Consider the following 16,454-nt stretch of genomic DNA (forward strand, 5'->3'; position numbering starts at 1 on the left):
GACCCGGGATTGAGTCCCGCGTCGGGCTCCCTGCATGGAGCCTGCTTCTCCCTCTGCCTATGTCTCTGCCTCTCTCTGTGTTTCTCATGAATAAATAAATAAAATCTTTATATAAAAAAATAAAATGGTCATGATAATAAATCGTTAACAGTTAATTATACATATCAGTTATTTTCACTATGTTAAGTTTAGAGATGGTAAAAATACTTTCTCTCTGTTATTTATTTTGATGCGCTCTGTCCATTGAAAATCGTGTCTGACAAATAGCATACATAATAATAAAGATATGTTTTTATGGTTAATTTTATTTCCATTATCCCTCTTGTGATATTCTCTTCCTCATTCATTAATATTGAGTAGCTACTATATGTCAGAAACTGTTAGAAGCCCAGTGTGCACAATTTGTCATGTTCTCTGCAGCTCCTAATGTGTGCATATCTTACCCCCCTTTTAGAGATCAAATATTTTTGGCTTAGCTAAAAACAGAGCACCTTACAATGTATTCAGAAATAAAGGATACCATCCTAATCCTCACAGAGCTCACTGTCTTGTTGAAAATAACCCAAGACGTTCTTATTTGAACCCAAAGTGGTGGCATTTGGGGCACCAAATGGCACTGTTCTCTCGATACAGACACTCTGAGGCTCATCCCTCACGCAGCGTGAGCCACGCCTGCTCTCAGTGGTTAAGAGCTTCTTGTGCTACCCCAAGGCTGTCCTTTAGGGCAAGATAAGCCCTGCAATGAAAGTAATGGAGTTAGCTAATTTACGGCAGTCTTCTTGGCTAAAATAAGCTATTTAATTTCCTGCTCTTGGAACTAGATCTACTTAGGGGAGATAATGACTCTGCACAGCCTATCAGGGTATACTCAGAGTTATCTGAATGCCCCAAATGAGGCTGTAGCAAATTTTCAATCAGACACTGGCTAGCTAGCAAGGCCTTGAGAAATTCAGCCTTGGTAGAACTTGGCATTCTTCCTGCCTGAGATATTCTTCTTTTTATTCTTTTTCTTTTCTTTTTTATTTTTAAGACATTCTTATTTTTAATAATTTGGCTTGTAGGATAAAACCCTTACCCAATACATGAGTATGTAAGATATGTCTAGCTCAAAAATATCTATAATCTACCCTTTCCAAATATAATCACAAATGGAAAGAGAAACTAAAATTTTCTTAGAGGAAAATTTCATTCCAGAAGGCCCCATTTTTCTAGAAGTGGTGGTTGATACCCCTAAATTATCATCTGGCAGGTGCAACTTCTCTAAGGACCTGATCCTTTTTTTTTTTTTTTTTTTTTAAGCGAATACCGCATGCTGTGGAGCTTGGGCTGCTCAGTGAACCGGCAGCCCAGGCCCATCACAGGTGCGACAGGGTCCAACATTCATCCTGTGTGTTCACTGTCTTCCCAGCACCCTCTTCTCTTAAGGCAAATGCTGGTTTGCTTGTTCAGTTCATTGGCTGCTTTAGGGCCAGAAGAGGCAAAACTGAAAGAGAGTTACTGGTGACTTGGGTCTGATAAGGCCCAGGTATACTTACCAAAGAGAAGAAGGAATAGGTATTGAAGGAAAGGTAGGGTGGAAGTCCAGAGAAGGGCCATGAGGGCCCACATTTGGTGTTGAGTTTTCAGCAGGCGATTGAGAGTGAGGTGTGAGGAGAGAAGCTGTGAAGCAGCCACTGGCTGGGAGACATAACTGGTGTGATGAAATGGCAAAGAGGATTTGTGGTGTGGCAGTGGCTGTAAAGTTGTATTTGCTTTCACTTTCTTCACAAAATGCCAGTAAAGCTTGGGATTGATTTTTTTGAATAAAGAACTGATTATTATTTTTATAATTTTTTAAAAGTAATCTTTGCACTCAACATGAGGCTCAAACTCATGACCTAGAGCTCACGAGTAGGATGCCCTACCAACTGAACCAGCCAGGTGCCTCAAACTTGGGATTGGTTTTAATTATTCAGAGCTTCTGGGCTATGTTTACTCAAATGAAAAATTGTGCGAGTGTAGATTCCCTGGTGTTTTAGCTATCTATTGCTGTGTGACAAATTACTCTAAAACTTAGCTTAAAATAACACACATTTACCATGTCATCATTTCTGTAAGTCAGGAATCTAGGCATGGCTTACCTGGGTCTTTCAGCTCAGAGTCTCCAATGGGGTTGCAATCAAGGTGTCTCCACCGTGGCTGACAGCCACTCTCAATTTCTCCCACAGGGGCCTCCCCATAGGGCAGAACAACATGGCGGCTGGTTTTACCTAAATAGGGGGTGGAGAGTGGAGCACAGTTGAGCAGACCAGCAAGAAATGACATTGTATTACTTTAGCTGTATTCTATTTGTTATAAGTGAGTATTAAGTTTAGTCTACACTTGAGGGGAGAGAATTACACAAGGGTATGAACACTGGGAGACAGGGATCATTGGGGATCATCCGAGAAGGTGGTTTACTACGCTTGGCACTTCCATTCAGGTTTGGGTTCTATAGATTTTTTCCTGAGTCATTGATGAGGAACTGATTCTCACCAGGATGTGAGCCTCCATGAAAAAAGCCTGGCTTTAGTTCTTCTGAGCAGATTTGAATGGTTAGTGTCATCTTTTAACTACTGGTTTCGAGATACAGTCCCTGTCATCGTGATTGGTTCCTATAATTATCTCACATGGAGAAAGGGAACTAACATCTATGAGGGCAGACTATAATAGATAGCATATAGGTGTACTCTAGTTTGTAGGTGTACTGTAGCTTATAGGTGCACTGCAGTGTGCAGGTGTACTGCAATGCACAGGTGTACTACAACGCGCAGGTGCACTGCAGCGAGCAGGTGTACGATAGCACACAGGTATACTTTTAGCACTTATGACAGTTCTCTGATGCAACTACCATCAGCCTTATTTTCCAGATGAGGAGACTGAGACTCACAGGTTAAAGGATCTCACTTACTGTCACTCAATTAAGAAGTGGCAGAGCTAGGATTCGAACTTGGGCCTATCTTCCTCAAAGCCTATGCTCCTGCCACCTCCCTTGCAGCAACAGCTAAGTCCCTTACCAGATCCTAGGAATTTTCTGAAGCCCAAGTACAAACTCACACACTTCTGCTCTGCTATGCCTAGACGATGGGCTTTCTGCTCTGGCATAGGGCTGAAACTATAAGGAAAGAGGAGATGAGGAAAACACATTGCTTGCCCCTTGGCTGTGCACAAGTGGACAGACCAGAAGCTTTGGAATTAGGCCTGAGGCCTCCAAATGCTGGCTTTGCCTCTTTTCACATGTGATCTCAGGCAAGTTGCCCTGTCTCTCTCATGCTGTTTCCTAACTGTCCAAGGAAAGTATCATGCAGATGTGATGGTTACAACATACATAAAATGCAGGGCTCAGCACACAGGAAGGCCTGAATACATATTTTCTTTCTCTCTTTCAGTGTCCCTATTCTCATTCCATTACTGTGTGTGTGTTTGCTGTTTTAGTCAGTCTCTTCTGGGCAAAACCGGTGTCCTAGCCACATCAGTGTATTTGCCAGGAGAAGCTAGTTCTTGGTGCATGTCACGACTTACATTATGTTGCAGATTTATTTTGAGTGAAGTGGAGCCCTTCCAGCTGTTCCACTGACATTGCCACCCAGTACAATCTGTTTCTCTACATGTTTCTTCAGGGAACCCACAAAAGCAGCAATACCTTTCGTTGGTGGGGATTTCTACAGGCTCTTGGGGGTACAGGTGCAGCTTCAGACAAATGTCTGCTTCCAATTATACAGTCTTATGGTTCACTTCTATTCCACAACGGGGATGGAGTGGCCAAGAGAGTCAGCTGTGTCTCTCATGTGGAAACAAGAAGCTAGAGGGCAGGAGGTTACCCTCCCAGCCCAATACCAGGGGGTTTGCTATCCTTGAACTTCCTCATTCTTAAGCCCCTCTATTCTCTCACCATGCTCTTCAGCAGCACCATGCTCTTCAGCAGAATGATGGCTCCGAGAGGAAGGGTGAGGTGCTTTCAGATCTTGATTGTGAGTCAAGAACCCAGGGTCAAACATCTAGTTAAAATGTCCCCACTGATAGACTGGGATGAGTAAGATTCTTCCCCCATCCTGCTTGTGTCGTCTTCTGGTCCACCACAAGAAGACAGTGTGTGATTCTTTGTCTTAGAATATTCCTATTTTACCCTCTCCCCAGCCGACATGTAGGATCTATGTGATTTTAACCTCCTCTGTTCTTTTGCTGCTGGACACAGAGAAAGGACCCAAGCATCAGGATACTCAGCATTTAGCAGATGCTCAGGGCTGACGGAGGGAAGGCAGACATGGCAAGACAGGTGAAGGTCACTATGGCTGGCAGATAATCTTCCATTTCTCCCTATAGGGTCTTCCTTACCCCCCTCCATAGGGTGTGGGTTGTTCAGTGTTGGGGAGGAGCTGAGAATTGGGAGTGAGTCATGATATATTGTCATGGGAGAAGAGTATTTTCTTTTGAAAAAATTAAAAAAAATTAAGCCTTGTTCAACAAGTCTGGGAGCTGGGGCTTTACAAAACACTTTTCCTCAGCTTCCCTGGGATCCACCCAGGAATCATGATACGGTGAATGTTCTGTGATTTGGTGAGTCTTGTCAAATGCTAAGTTACTCGAGGAAGCCCAAAGGACCACGTCTACTCAATAATGCTAATGACTGCTTCATCTTTGGTTGCTGGCATCTTGTGATCTGTATGGCCTTTGGACATGGGCTCCATTACCCTTTATGAAATTTGACACCTCTCCCATTGCTCCTGCCTCAGATTTCACAGGAGCCCTCCACTCCCACCCCCATGATTCTCCAGTTCATCCCCAGAAACTGCTCATTGTGTTTGTAATTTGCTCACTGTCCTGGAGTTTTACTACGTTTCTGTTCTTTCTCTGTCACCTTCATTAGTTCTTCTTGTTCTGCCTAAGGATTTAACATTTTTGTTTCTAAGTAAACAGTGACAATCTCTTTGTCTTTTCATTCACTTTCTGCCTGGGCCAAAACACTCATTTACTATCACAGTTTTCACCCTTGTCATGTGATGAAGTCATGTTACAAGTCTGTGTCTCTGAGTAGAATTTTCTCTGGAGCTCCAGAATCTCATGTCCATCAAAATCTTTCCTCGAATGTACAAAGACTTTTCAAACTCAACCTGCCTAAAGATAAATTAATTCCCTACCCCACCCTAACCAAGCATTTCTTTTATTTTTCCCATGTACTTGGAGACATCACCATTCCCTAGCTTCCAAAGCCGTATCTTCCCACATTCATTCTTGATTCTTCCCCCATTCATCCCTACATCCACTCCGTTGATATATTTGAAGGCTTTACCTCCTAAGGATCTCTTTCATTTGTTGCATCCCATCTCACCTTTCAGTTACAGCCCTAGCATAGACCCTTACCTCTTTTTTACCTGGACCATTCAAAGTTTGTTGATGTCAACTTAATGTTTGTGCCTTCTTATGTTTTCCTATGGGACCTTTCCCATAGAAAATAATACATTTTGAAATTTTTCCTCTTATTAAATCTTTATAAAGTATTCCTCTTATGAAAAGAACAAAGAATATTTATAACAGTGACTCATTGCATTATTTGAAATAAAAACATTTGAGTAGATCTTTGGAGAGGCGAGTTTCCAAGAAAATTCCCCAAAGGGCAAGAATGGTAAAATTTGCTGTCATGTATCAGGTTGCATGGACTCTAGTTATCAGTGATGTATCTGTTCCAAGACTTCAGATTGAGGTTTGGATCAAGCCCTGGAGGGAAGCCCGGAGCCTCGAGTCCTGCCTGGCACATTTTGGACTCTTGGCAAATCCTTGCTGAATGAATGAACTTCTCTGGGTCTTAGCTTCCTTCAGAGGGAAGGAAAGGATGAGACCAGATTGTATCTGAGCCTTCTTTCTGCTCCCATGGCTTATGATTCTGATTTAATTATAGACACAGAGAAACTCAGAAGGAATGGTATAATTGCTTGTCACTGGAGAGATGGCTCTATCCATGAATGGCCATTCTCTAATGGGGTCTCTCTCTTAAAAAAAAATCTTTAATGTTATTATTTTTGTTTACAAAACTAATGCACGCTCATTAGATACCCTTAATTTGGTGTATAATCTTTCAGATGATTTCCTATGCATATACTTATACAATTAATATCTGGTATCTTCTTGCTATAGCTGATTCCTTTTTAAAAAATTTATCAATATATCATGGACATCTTGCAGAGGCAATTTTCTTTATGGAAAAAGGCGGTGAAATTCTTTGGTGGTTGATGTCAGTGGCTTCCACTAAAAACAGAAATAATACTTCTCTCTTTCTATCACACTCTTGACCAGAAAAGTGTTCTAGTCTTCTGAAGGAGGAGGAATCTCTAACACGAACTTTTGTTGAAAATACAGGTGCCCATCTCATATACTCCATATGATTCCTGGTCATCCCTTAGGGGTTCTGTTCACTTTTAAGACCTGGAATGCCTTCACTGGCATGTTTTGATGGCTGCCATTGAACAAACTGGGCTTTTGGCACCCATTAGCAATGCCCTGAGTGGAAGCCAAGGAGCCCATGTCCCTAAGACTCGCAAGTATTCCCTCCCCTCACCCCACCTAAGGGGCTGGAGCTCTTCCAGCTAAGTGGCCTGAATCCCTCCTCCTCTCTGCACCCCAAGTCTCACTTTGGGGGCTGCTTGATATGCAGCCAGCATCTACTCAACATAATGTGCCTTTACCTGCCAATGTGCTTTGAGGGATATTGTTAGCATTAAATTTGCCATTTACATTTTCATGTCTGACATAATTGAGGAATGAATGCTCTTATGAAAATTAAACTTGTGGTTCTCCTGGGCTGCTGTAACCCTGTTAAAATGTAATGTGATTTTTGATGCTTCTTCTTGAGGTTTTTATTAAATAGAATATCAGGATGACTAATTCCCTGGGCCTAAATGCAGGCTGGGAAGCAGCATTATTGATAGGGCTGTGTCCAAATGGTCCTCCGTGCTCAGCCTCTAATGGCCTAATAATGCATTATACTTGAATCAGAAATACTTTGAGTTGTAGTGCTTATTGCCATTATTGAAAACACCTGGATGCTCCATTCATCAAGGTTACATCCAAAGGGGCCCATTTGTTTATTAGGCTGTCAGTAAACATCTTTATTTGGTCTGAGTTCAGCCACATTTGGCCACACTGGAAAGAGCTCAAATCCAGCTGGGGCTTTCTTGTGGTTTTTCCTGATTAGTTTTCTCGTTAAGAAAAAAAGCAAGCTAATGAAAAGTTGGGAGTGGCTTTATAAAAACACATTTTGCTTCACATAATCTGCTGCGATGGTAGCAGAGATCAGGGAGGCGGGCTCCTGGGGAGGCCCCAGCGGCTCCTTCTTTCAGCAGCTGCCAGCATAGCCCGCTCTGCCTCTCCCAGTGCCAACACTCACCAGCTTGGACTCCCCGAGGGGTGCCCTCAGGCCCCTCCTCCAGGCTGTCTGCAGCTCTGCATCCCTCTGGGCTGGAGGCACAGGTTCCTGCGCCCTAGAAGGGGTAAATCTCCCATCTGCCACCTCCCACAGAATGAAATCAAATTCCTCTCTCTTTCAGTGCTTAGAGAGTGACATTTCCCTTTCACAGACGTTTCCTGACTCATGCACGGCATCACTTTCAGGAGGCCTTGGCAGCAATATTGTGATTAAACTGGAAATGCTCAGGATGCCTTTTCTTTAAAGCCATGTTTCAAAAAAAAAATATGAAATACGACAAACATTCCACTGCACAAAACATAAATATACAGCTGAGTGAACTTCTGTGAAGTAAAAGGACACTGGTGTAACCCCACTCAGGGCACCATCTAAAACTCTGGCCGGACCCAGGAATCCCCACCGCGTGCCCCACCCAGATCCCTTCTGCTGCGGTGGTATCGGTAGTAGCCTCCTCTCCACCATGAGATTTGAGCCTGGAGTCCTCCAAGACTAGCCACCAGATCCACTCACTTTCCCCTCCCACAGATGTTCAAGAGCGGGCTCTCTAGTCCTGATTGGAATGTGCTAAGGAGTGAATGAGGGAGGGGGTCTGATGATGCCAATAGCACAGTGGTCTCAGAAGAATCTATCCCTTACCAAAAGCCTGAGACTGAAACCCAACGCTTCTGCCTATGATTACCCTGCCCTCCTGGGGGGACTGGTCTCCTGGCATCCATTTGAGCACTGGGTTGGTTTGTGATTCTGATCATAATGCACACGCTTCCACACCCCTAAAATTGTATTACACATCTCCTAGAAAGAAGCAGGGAAGGATGAATTTGCCTCAGTTGAAAATTATATCCTCAAGCGTATTCCATAACTGCCACCCCAAAAGTGGAACAAAATCTATCAAAGATGGGTTGTGTGTTGGTCTCCCAAAAGCACGTGCCTCTTAGGTTTCACTCCCCGTCCCAGGGTGGCTTTGTGATCTTTCTGGGCTTCCCTGGCAGTGGGAGGCCAAGGTGGACTGGGCTGGGAACCCCAGAGGCTGGGGAGGTGAGAAAGGTGGGGTTCGGGTTGCCCAGTCAGTAGGCCTGCTGGAGAGAAAGGGCATTCTGCCCAGAAGGAGAGTCAGGTGGCTTATGTTGCGCACTGAGCAGGTGATCTCTGCTAGCAGTATTTGTTGTTCAAGTCTCTGGGGCCAGGAGGGGAGTTGGATAGGATAGATCCTCTTCAGCAGGCAGGGATTACTTGAGCATTGTTCTCCCTTCCAAAGCCTTCCAAAAGTCTTCTGTTTCACAGTCGCACTCCTTGGAAGTGCATGGGTCAGAGTGACGCAAAGACCAACGTGCCTGCACCTGCTGCTTTGAACCCTCTTCTTGCTTTGCAGGCTACGAGTGCACCTTCAGCCCTGCCCTCCAGGAGTCCCCAGGCTTCACCATTCTTGTGTGCTACAAAGACCCGATCTCACTCAAAATAATATCTGGCCCTTTTCCATCCTTTTTCTATTCCTTTGTTTAAAGAATCCAGCTTGGTTTCTGGGGCATCTGCTTTTAGGTTTTTGTAGGCAGACGTGAGTGGGTAGGATGAAGGTAGGAAGTGGTCTAAGGAAGTTCCTCATACCCCGGGACCTCTGATCCTGGCCTTTCCTGGTTTTATGACATACAGCAACTTGCACAGACTCCCTGGGCCTCAGTTTCCTCATCTGTACAATGGAGTGGGGTGGTAAAATAGTACCTGTCCTTCAGGCTTATGAGGAATAAACGAGACAATGTGTGTAGTGTGCTTCACAAGGAATCTGGTATACAGTAGGTGCTCTACCCATGCCAGCTCCCTCTCTGGTTTAGACTATTCTTTTTTTTTTTTTAATTTTTTTATTTTATTTATTTATGATAGGCACACAGTGAGAGAGAGAGGCAGAGACATAGGCAGAGGGAGAAGCAGGCTCCATGCACTGGGACCCCGATGTGGGATTCGATCCCGGGTCTCCAGGATCACGCCCTGGGCCAAAGGCAGGCGCTAAACCGCTGCGCCACCCAGGGATCCCTGGTTTAGACTATTCTAAATGAGATATTTACTTAAAAAATGTTTTCTGAAAAAAAAAAAAAGAAAATAAAAAATATTTTCCGGAACCACATTGCCTTAGTAGAGACAGTGTTTCTAAAAGGAGGAATTTAGGGGTGTCTCCCCAAATCAGAGAGAATCTGGGGGTCATTCAAGGCTGTCCAGCTGGTGGCCTCTTTAGCAGGGCAAATGCCCTTGGGTCTTTCTCCTGTTCTCAAAAGGCTTCAGATTCTCAGTAGAAAGAGCTCCTAGCCTGCAGTTCTGGATTCCTTTGCCCTGCTTCCCTGGTGAGGAAAGGAGGGGAGCCCCCCTGGGGTGGGGGGAGACATTGCCCAATCCTAGACTTCCGATCCCCAGTGCCTAATAGGCTGGGACCTGATGCAGATCGCCCAGTGAGTTTGTGGAAAGGAAGGCAGGGAGTAGGGGCATCAACCACAACTGTGTGGACCACAGTCGGCCCTCCCGACGCTCAGCTGCATGAGCTCAGCCCTGCCATTTCCTTCCCTCTGGCAGCTAGAGCTTGGGAGCCCCTGGTTTCTCTTTCCTTGATTGCTGGTTCTGTGCTCTTGTTTCATTCTCTTTTCGCTCCTGTGGCCCAAGTGATCAGGCCCTGCATACTGACCCCAGCTCAGAGCCTGCTCAGAGCAATGGTTACCAAAGAGAAGTATGACAACACTGTAGGGCTATTGGAAAACCACACAGGCAGCAGAAGAAACACATTAAAGGTGATGTGTACAGCATCATGATTGAGAGCTCAGGCTCTCAGAAGAATCTGGATTCAATTATGGTGCTGCCACTCCCAGCTGTTCACCCCTGGGCAAGTTATTTAACTTCTCTGAGTCTCGGTTACCTAACTCATAGGTCTGTGTGAGGATTAAATGAGCTTGTTTTGCACAGTGCCTGGGCCATGAAAAGTGCTCAACAAGTGCAGGCTCTTATCACCATTGACCAAGGAATTTTGTCTTGTTCTCTACGCTGATTCCCTAGGCTCTGCAGAGCATCTGGTACTCAGGAAGCATGAATTGAATGGATGGAAGCGTCTTTTCAGGGGAAAAGGGTTGCTTGCTGTGTAGCAGAGAGCAGGAAGAGGTTTGTTGTGATATCTTTTCCCTGAACGAATTCAACTGCTGTTGACCACCCCACCTACCCTCCATTCAGCCAAGATTGATTGTTTTAATGAACCGGAGGATCTGCAGTTGGGCATCTTCCTGTTGGCAGGCCTGCCCTAGGAGCTAGGATACTCTGGAGCTGGAGGCTGGGAGAAGTTCAGGGGGTGCCTTGGCTTTGGCTGCAGATGGGTGTGGTTTGAGACCCAGCTCTGATCCTCATCAGCTGAGACCTTGGCAGTGGCTTGACTACTTAGGCCTCCATTTTCCATCTTAAAATGAAGTCAAGCCTTATCAGAGTGTTGTAAATTCTCAAAGTCCAGCCCAAGTGGGTGCTCAATAGACGCCCTTGCCTTCCCCTGCACGTATGATTAAACTGAAGCCTGAAAATCTAAGGGAGGTGCTTAAAAACACAGACCATTTCCTGCAAAGTGTGGGCTTTTAGGGTTTTAAGCAAAATAATTGAAAGCAGTCGTATTGTGCATCTGAATGACCTGAAGTCTTGTTAAAATATAGATTGCTGCTCCACCCTCGAGAGTTTCTGATTCAGTAGATTGGGGTGAAGCCCAAGAATTTGCATTTTTAACCTGCTCCCTGCTGTTGTTGCTGCTGCGGCTGGTGGTCCTGGGACACACTTTGAAAACATTAATATAAAGGCAGAAGATGCCCAGGAAATGGGCACCCCAAAAGCCAGAAGGAAAACAACAAAATAAAACAGACATTCTTTAAGCCTGTAGGATGCAGATATCTCAAGCCACTTCCAAAAAACAGAATTTAGCAAATACTCCGTAAAAGAAAATATACATTTATGATATGGAGAGCTGACAGGATTGAACGGCAATACATCCATCCTTCCAAAAATGTGCTTTTTAAAAAAGATTTTATTTATTTATTCATGAGAGACAGAGAGAGAGAGAAAGAGGCAGAGACACAGGCAGAGGGATAAGCAGGCTCCCAGCAAGGAGCCCCATGTGGGATTCAATCTTGGATCCCAGGATCATGCCCTGAGCTGAAGGCAGACACTCAACAGCTAAGCCACCCAGGTGTCCCCAAAAATGCGCTTCTTTAGGAAATAAATGAAAGGGAGATCCTATGAAATGGTTTGATTGTAGGAACTATAATCACTCATCCTGTTTCGGGCTTTCCACGGTGAGTGTGGGGATTCCGGGGAGAAGAATGGCCTTATTGGCCTTGGCTCCTGTGAAGATGGGGAAGATACCGTTGCCTCCCTCCTTCCTCATCCTGGCCTTGTCAGGACCTTAGCTTCTTGAGGTCAGAGCTGCCAAGGACAGCTTTTCTTCAAGAAACCTGCAGCCTGTGGGTGTGTCTTCCAGTAAGTGTCACAACTAGTGTTTTCTTTGACATTGCTAAGCTAGTGAGGCCTCTCTGGCCCGACTGTTTACGCTTTTGATGCAGCATTTTCCACTCTGTGGTCCCAGAAACACAGGTGTCCCCTGAGGTGTTAAGAGAAGTTCTCTGAATGAGAGAGATGAAGAAAGGGAGGGGGTAAGAGCATGAGGGGAAAGAGAGATGGAGAGAGAGCTCTGAGGTCAACTATTTTTGGAGAACATCAGGAAAAAGAAATTCAAAAGTCCCTTTCCTGCAGGATTCTTTATCAGAGTCTTTATCACACAAATACAAATCCCCACTTTATTTTTCAGGGAACACCATTAACATCTCGGGGAATAGATTTATGTCATGGCTTTGGAATCATTGGCATCTGCCTTCCTGGCCTAGTTTTGCCAATGCCCAGGTGCCTGGGGAAAGTCCCATTCTCTTCCTTCAAGTGTAAAGAGGGGGCAATGATAATCCCACTTTATGGCATTGTTGGGAGGATTACTTAAGCTGGTGCATGCTAAGTGTTTAGCGTAGTGATTCTGGAAATAAGAGGTGCTCCGTGTAAATGATCACCTAGCAGAAGTGTCAACGATGTCTGTAAAGAATTAGAGCAGAAAGGGGATGAAGTTTAGAAATGGCAGAGGAATCGACCAGGCTTGCTTCTGGGCACAAGTGAGAACTGGGGTGGAAACAAGACCACAGGCACAAGTTTTGCAGTTAGATTTATCATTTACCCAAGATCTACATGGAGAAGAAATGAGGAGACCACAAACCAAAGGATGGGGACAATCACCCCTTAGGTTTTTTTTAATCAAAATAATCATGTAATATAAAATCAACCATTTTTAAGTATACACTTCCATGGCATTCAGTATATTTCCAGGGTTGTGCAACCATCACCACTAGATAGTTCCGAAACTTCATCACTGCAGAGAGAAACCCCATACCTATGAAGCAATCACTCCCCATTCACCCATGTACCTCATCTCTTGTTGCCACCAATTTATCTTTCTGGATTTCCCTATTCTATTTCTTACACATGGAATCATCAAAGATGTGTCATTTTGTGCCTCCTTGCACTTAGTGTTTTCAAAGTTCATCTGTGTTGTAGCATGTGTGAACACCTCATGCCTTTCCATGGCTGAATAATATTCCACTGCATGGCCATGCCACATTTTGTTTATCCACTCATCTGTTGATATAAGTCTGGGTTATTTCTACCTTTTGGTGATTGTGAATAGCGCTGAATGAACTTCTAAGTGCAAATTTTTGTTTGAATATCTGCAGTTCTTTTGGATAAATACCTAGGAGTAGAGTTGCACATATGGTGATTTTATGTTTAGCTTTTTGTGGACCTGCCAAACTGTTTTCCACAGTGGCTGCATCATTTCCCATCCCTACCTGTAATGTTCAAGGTTCCCAATTTCTCCACATCCTCACCAACACCTGTTACAGTCCATATATTTGCTTATGACCATCCTAGTGGGTGTGAAGTGGTATCTCATTGTGGTTTTTATTTCTATTTCCCTAATGACCAGTGATGTTGAGCACACTCATCAGTCCTTAACATGTCAACCCCCGGGGGATTTTCTTCCTTCCAGGAACTGCTTTGGAATCCACAGGAAAGTGGGGGCCTTGTAAAGGCCATTCTGTTTGAAAGGGAATTTAAATATAGCTTTTAAAGAACACTGTCAGCTACATTAGAAACGGCAAAATAGATATGGTAAAAGAGACTCAGGTATACATTTAAAAAGAAAGAAAGTCACAAAATTCACTTAGAAGGACAAAGAGGATGATGATATGGAGAGTCTCTTTTGAGTTTTGATTTGTAACTTTTAGGACACCTGACACAAGCTCCATTGGTTCTGGACTTGTTGACCTCTTCAGAATTTCCTGAAGACCCTTGGAAATCCTTTGCAGGCGAGGTGCTGCTCTGAAGAGGTTGGGTCCTGCTTTGGCAAGGGATGACAAGACTTTCAAGCTCCTTACATGCTGGACCTGAAACCAGAAATTGCCTGGGGATTTTGTAAGACTTGTAGTCTCAGCATATTTTCTTTTTAAGCCACTTCCTAGGATAGTATTAAAAATGTTGTCCAAGTGGATGGTTGAGGCTTGCCTATTCGGGCAATCAGACTGGGATGGGCTCCGTTGTCCAGGGGTAGTATTTCTAATCCAATGACCTGTGTGCCATGTAGAAGAGAGTGGCACAATTTCTGCCAAATACCCAGAGGCAAGTTTGTCACCGATGATTGGGGGTAAGGGATGGAATAGGTTTGGGGGGAACAGATTGGTAGCTCCCTGGATTGAAGGCAAGTGGCATCCATTCAAACCTTCTTTCCCTTCTCCCTCTCTTTCCTTCTATTGCCACATTCAGAAAAGTTCTGAGGAATGGATTTTTGGGGGTAAATATGCAACTGTTAGGAATGAGGCAAATCTAATCTGCTCTCACAGCTTTTACACAGGATATCATAAACTAGGAGGGCAGACTCTAAGAGTAGAAGGCTTTTTGTAGAATATGATTCAGAGATGTTTGGAAAGGACCTAAAAAAGCAGGTAATTAAAATATTACTTTTACTTTTTTGAGGAGGTAATACATTCATATGGTGCAAATTTCAAAAGCTGTAAGTAAAACACTGAGATGTCTCCCTCTTTCCCTGCTGGTCGCCTCTTCTGAGCAAGTTACCACTGCTGTTTGTGTCTGGTTTATTCTTCCAGTGTTGTTTTTCCATACATGTACAAGCTGGTACAGATCGTATTTCCCTCCCTTCTTGCCATGGTTGATAATTATTATTCTCTGTTCTGCACTTCACTTTTTCACACAATAATATAATTTCTTCAAGAAGCTGGGACTTGGTTTCTGTCTGTTTTATCCTTGTTGTTAAAACATCACCTCCACCTCAAGATGCTCTGGCTCTTTCTGGCTGACTTCTTGTCAGATCGGATTAGATCGTCATTACTTTTATCTAATAATGTGACTGAGGACTTGCTCTCACGGGGAGCAGAAGTGTCACGGCGAGCTTTCTCTTGCCATTTGCTGTGCTTGCAATATTATCATTATCGTCTGCAATCGGCCATTTCTTGGCAGGACTCTTTTAAAGCTACTTGTCTATTTCCTGAGGGCTGGTTTAGTTAAATCTGAATACCAGAGTCATAAATCAGATGTCACTGGGCACGTGTCAACTGCGGCCCAACATGAGGCACCGAAGGCAAGTGAGGAAGTTAGATGAGGCCTCTGCCGTGGGACCCCGCCTCCTTGGGCACCCTCAGGTCACATGTGACTCATGCCTGGCTCACCTGTGGACCCAATAAAGGCCAGTGTCAGCTAGGCCATTAAATGTTACTAACACTTAACCTCTTTCTTATTTTTTGGTGAAAAATAAAATATAAATGGAAAGTCTCAGATTTTCTTCCCACATTTCAACGGATCATCTTCTGTGCACCCTGGCATGCACATAAGCTACTTTGGAGACCAGAGTCTCCATATGTGTGTGTGTATAAAACCTGTATATATGCAACCTAAGACATTGCAGTATTAGTACATATTCGTTAAACAAAAAGATGGAGTATATAAAATCGGTCCTTTCTCTGTAATCTAATGGTAACTACAGTTTAGTTTTTGGTTTCTATTCTCCTAGACTTAGTCTTAAAGACATGTATGTATGTATACTTTATAGACATATATTTCTTTCTTTCTTTTCTTTTTTTTAACAAAAAATGGAGTCCTATAGGTACGTTATTTGTAGCTTATCTTATGGTACATCCCCATTTATTTCCTCAAGATAGACTCTTTTTACTTTGTTTGTTTGTTTGTTTGTTTGTTTATTTATTTATTTATTTATTTATTTATTTATTTATTTATTAATTATTTATTTATTTCAGGATAGACTCCTTGAAGTGAAGTTGCTAAACAAAGGGTATGCACTCAGTAAGGATGTTTGGTGCACATTTCCAGCTGCTGTACAGAAGAGTTGCACCGTCGTTCACCAGCAGAAAATGGAAGTGCCTTTCCCCATGGATCCTCAGGAATACTGCCACCTTTAAAAAACAAAATAAAACAAATCCACATGTTGCAAATGTAATGGCCCAGTGTATTTCATTGTTATTGGTAGCTCAGTGATTCCTGAAGAATTTAGCAGTCTTTTTATGTTTATGGCCATTCGTGTTTATTTTTTTTGTGGATTGCTTTTTCATGTTCCCTGTTTATTTTTCTGTTGCAGTGTTCTCCTTTAAAGAATTTGGATTGACCCATTTGATTATCAATTAATTTGAGTCCATTAATTGTTTGATCTGTTTCCTGGTTAGCTCAGGCTGGGCAGATGGAGGTGATGTCCTTTCCTCCCATTATGGCTGCAAGAACCTACCTGTGTGTGCGGAGAGCAGAGCTACCCTGTGGTCCTTTGGCCAGTCTGCTTGTACTTGGCTTGTTCTCAAGGTCCCTGAGATAAACCATAATGTACCATAATGAGATAAACCAGAATGAAAGCTGCCTAGGATGGTAGGAATCAGGAATGGGGAAATGCAAAGCATGT

The 16,454-nt window shown here is 43.6% G+C and overlaps 1 long non-coding RNA gene across 3 annotated transcripts in view; it reads left to right on the top strand.

The window, feature by feature from the left end:
* The window catches only part of LOC140608688 (uncharacterized), a 56,366-nt gene extending 40,383 nt beyond the window's left edge, over positions 1-15,983 (top strand). For all 3 annotated transcript variants that reach the window (XR_012010660.1, XR_012010661.1, XR_012010659.1), the window contains one exon: positions 15,805-15,983. This is a non-coding gene — a long non-coding RNA (uncharacterized lncRNA). The remainder of the gene's footprint in view (positions 1-15,804) is intronic.
* Positions 15,984-16,454: the final 471 nt, after the last annotated feature.

Source organism: Canis lupus, chromosome 18 (assembly GCF_048164855.1).
Source record: "Canis lupus baileyi chromosome 18, mCanLup2.hap1, whole genome shotgun sequence".
Classification (NCBI taxonomy): domain Eukaryota; kingdom Metazoa; phylum Chordata; class Mammalia; order Carnivora; family Canidae; genus Canis; species Canis lupus.